The sequence below is a fragment of the Canis lupus genome, chromosome 2, assembly GCF_011100685.1.
Source record: "Canis lupus familiaris isolate Mischka breed German Shepherd chromosome 2, alternate assembly UU_Cfam_GSD_1.0, whole genome shotgun sequence".
In the NCBI taxonomy this organism is placed as follows: domain Eukaryota; kingdom Metazoa; phylum Chordata; class Mammalia; order Carnivora; family Canidae; genus Canis; species Canis lupus.
The window spans coordinates 17,375,174-17,379,381 of record NC_049223.1 but is presented as its reverse complement, the minus strand read 5'-3'; the positions used below and the strand labels follow the sequence as shown (position 1 = coordinate 17,379,381).

The 4,208-nt window shown below is 43.2% G+C and overlaps 1 pseudogene; it reads right to left on the bottom strand.

Moving 5' to 3' along the window:
- Positions 1-2,065: 2,065 nt before the first annotated feature.
- LOC119869984 lies at positions 2,066-2,693 on the bottom strand (annotated as a pseudogene).
- Between the last annotated feature and the right edge of the window lie 1,515 nt (positions 2,694-4,208).

The window sequence follows — 4,208 nt, the reverse complement described above, 5'->3', positions numbered from 1 at the left end:
CACAAAGTCCATAAAACAATGGTACAACTTGGAGCGCCTGGGTGCCTCAGTCAGTTGAGCATCTGCCTTTGGCTCAAGGCATGATCCTGGGGTCCTGGGATCGAGTCCCACGTTGGGGCCCTGGCTCAGTGGGGAGTCTGCTTCTCCCTCTGCTGTCACCTTGTTCATGCTTGCTTTCTTTCTCTCTCCCTCTCTTTCTCTCCCTCTCTATGAAATAAATACAATCTTTTAAAAATATAATGGTTCAACTTAAATAAAGTGAATGTATTTACCCAGTACTGGTGATTGTCTTCATCTATGCAGTTTTCTCCCTGAGAATGGCCACTTTCATGTGGTTATGGCCACCTCTGTCATTGGACATTTTCGAGACCATTTTCTGCCTTCGAAGGGTAGGCTTAGGGCTATGACTGATTCTCCCCAAAAGAAGACACAGAGCTCCTCAGAGATGGGTTTGCACAGTATCATGATAAGGAAAAATCTGTCAGAGAAAAAGCTTTAATCTTTCATCTGTGTCTTTTATTTCCTTGTTCCTGGGGTGTAGAGATTGTTCAGATTTAAGCTAATAAGGAAAAAACAAAGAATAAAAATGCAGCACTGATATATTTTACTGAATGGTATTTTAGTTTAGTGAAATCTTCAGCAGCAGTGGATGTTAATGCCAATGACATATAACTTCCAGTGACACTGGTGGCTCCCCCTCTGTCCCTGCATTTTTTAATGGGGCTCCCTTAGTGATATCTTCCACTAAGAGATTTTGATGCACTTTCTTGTGGGAGAAGCTCTTCTTTTGAAGAGGGAAGAACAATCTATGTGCCCATAAAGGTGAGAATAAAAAGGTTTTATGCTCCAGATTCAAGAAATAGAGACTGTCCTTTTGCTATGATCCCATGGGTCAACACAAAACTAAAACCAATCCCAGTCAATCAATGACAGCATCACATCGGTGCATATGACTTTGACAGTCAGTGATGGCTCAAGGCTTTGGAAAGTTAGCCAATCAATAACAAACAGTAACCATGCTTCCACACAGGGGGAATTGGGTAAAGAGTCTGAAATTCTCCCAATCTCTGGATTCCATCTGGACTTATTTAAAATCACATGGTGCTTTGTTCATAGAGACTAACCCTTAGCACAGTTGTTCCCAGTGCATTGTATCAGCATCACCTAGGAACTTGCTAGAAACATAGACCTATCAAATTAGAAACTTTAGAGGTCAGGGGCCTAGTAATCCGTGTGTCAACAAGGTCTTCAGGTGATTCTAAGGCAAGTTAGAAAACCACTGCCTCACAAGTCAGATTCTTCCTTGCTTTGGAAGAAATCTGATTCAGATATTGAGTGATGACCTCTTTCTTCATCAAAGTGAGAATGTTAAAAAAAAAAAAAAAGTGAGAATGTTAACTATTTCTGTAGGAAAGGCCAAGAAGAGCGTATGGAGGGGAAAGGGTGGGGCTCATCTTACTAGGGATGGAAGTCAACTCCAGAAAGGGAAAAGGGTTGCCCCATCATAACATGGACTGGGAATTCCTATCAAAAACATGAGCATGGGCCACCACAGTCCAAGCTTGCTAGAGCCAGTACAGGAAAGGAAGTTAGGCTGTCAGATGCCTGAGAGTCTGGAAAAATACAATGCCTAGGCTTTGAGGTGACTATCTCCAGGCTATGATGAGAGTGAATGGCAACAAATGTGACCCAACAAGTGGAGTGACTGAAGGTGGGTGAAAGCCTTGTGTGTTCCTAGCAAGCAGGTATGATAGAATGTAGAATCTAACCATTTCCAGAAGTAGCCCTTTTCTTTTTTTCTTTTTTTTTTTTTGAGAAAGAAAGAAAAAGAGAGAGGATGCGCTCAAGGGTAGGGGAGGGAGGAGAGAGAGAATCCTAAGCAGTCTCCACGCCCAGCTCCAGGCCCAACTTGGGGATGGATCTCACATCGCTGAGATCATGACCTGAGCAGAAATTGAGAGTGGGACACTTGACTGAGCCCCCCAGGTGTCGCACCCTTTTCTCCTTCAATAAATTTGTTGTTGTCTGAGGTTTATTGAAAATATTACAAGCACAGCAGGAAGAGTCAAATGGCTTCATGTGGTGTTTTGAAATTCATCCCAACCGTAGACTGAGGGACCAACAGGTTGGCTCCACTGCCAAAGCCCAGAAGCTTCAGCAGTTCTTTGGGGTCACGATCTACCACAGTGACCGCCTGATCCAGGGCTTAGACTTTAAGAACATCATTCTCTCTCCTCTTCCTGCAGCTTAATGGAGCTACCTCTCACACGTATCTCTGAATCCGCTCTATCAGATGCGTGTTATAGCCTGCTGGCTGGCTGAGGAGCTTCTTGCTGGAAATGTTGGTGATCTCTTCACGCATGAGCTTGTTGGTATGAGAGTCGTTGTCCAAGCACACGTAGTACTTCTCAATGCTGACCCAGGCTGCTACCTTTACAGTTTCGGGGGGAGCACAGCCCATGTTGGCAGGTCCCTGATAAAAAGGCTTCGGTAGATTTTTTAAGAGTAGTTTTAGGTTCACAGTAAAATGGAGTAGAAGGTACAGAGATGTCCCATATGCCCCTTGCCGTGTACATATGCGAAGCCTTCCCTACCATCAGTATCCTGCGCTAGAGTGGTACACTTTCTATAGTTGATTAACCTATATTGATATATCATTATCACTCAAAGTCCATGGTTTATCTTAGGGTTCACTCTTGGTGTTTTTTTTTTTATAATTCTTTTTTTTTAATTTTTATTTATTTGTGATAGTCACAGAGAGAGAGAGAGGCAGAGACACAGGCAGAGAGAGAAGCAGGCTCCATGCACCGGCAGCCCGATGTGGGATTCGATCCCGGGTCTCCAGGATCGCGCCCTGGGCCAAAGGCAGGCGCCAAACCGCTGCACCACCCAGGGATCCCCACTCTTGGTGTTATACATTCTATGAGCTTTGACAAAAATATAATGACATGTACCCACCAGAATAGTATCCTACAGGATGGTTGCACTACCTGTTTTTCATCCTTCCATCTCCCATAGATAGTTGGGCCATTTACTAAAGTAAAAAACCTTCAAGAAGAATCCCCTCTGTGAGTATTAAAAAAGGAAAACCACAATGCCAGATTTCAGGTTGTACTACAAAGCTGTGGTCATCAAGACAGTGTGGTACTGGCACAAAAACAGACACATAGATCAATGGACAGAATAGAGAATCCAGAAGTGGACCCTCAACTTTATGGTCAACTAATATTCGACAAAGCAGGAAAGACTATCCACTGGCAAAAAAACAGTCTCTTTAATAAATGATGCTGGGAAAATTGGATAGCCACGTGCAGAAGAATGAGACTAGACCACTCTCTTGCACCATACGCAAAGATAAACTCAAAATGGATGAAAGATCTAAATGTGAGACAGGAATCCATCAGAATCCTAGAGGAGAACACAGGCAACACCCTTTTTGAACTTGGCCACAGTAACTTCTTGCAAGATACATCCACGAAGGCAAAAGGAACAAAAGCAAAAATGAACTATTAGGACTTCATCAAGATAAGAAGCTTTTGCACAGCAAAGGATACAGTCAACAAAACTAAAAGACAACCTACAGAATGGGAGAAGATATTTGAGATTGACGTATCAGATAAAGGGCTAGTTTCCAAGATCTATAAAGAACTTATTCAACTCAACACCAAAGAAACAAACAATCCAATCATGAAATGGGCAAAAGACATGAACAGAAATCTCACAGAGGAAGACATAAACATGGCCAACATGCACATGAGAAAATGCTCTGCATCACTTGCCATCAGGGAAATACAAATCAAAACCACAATGAGATATCACCTCACACCAGTGAGAATGGGGCAAATTAACAAGGCAGGAAACAACAAATGTTGGAGAGGATGTCGAGAAAACCCTCTTGCCCTGTTGGTGGGAATGTGAACTGGCACAGCCACTCTGGAAAACTGTGTGGAGGTTCCTTAAAGAGTTAACAATAGATCTGCCCTACGACCCAGCAATTGCACTGCTGGGGATTTACTCCAAAGATACAGATGCAGTGAAATGCCGGGACACCTGCACCCCAATGTTTATAGCAGCAATGTCCACAATAGCCAAACTGTGGAAGGAAGCCCCGGTGTCCATCGAAAGATGAGTGGATAAAGAGGTTGTGGTTTATGTATACAATGGAATATTCCTCAGCCATCAGAAATGACAAATACCCACCATTTGCT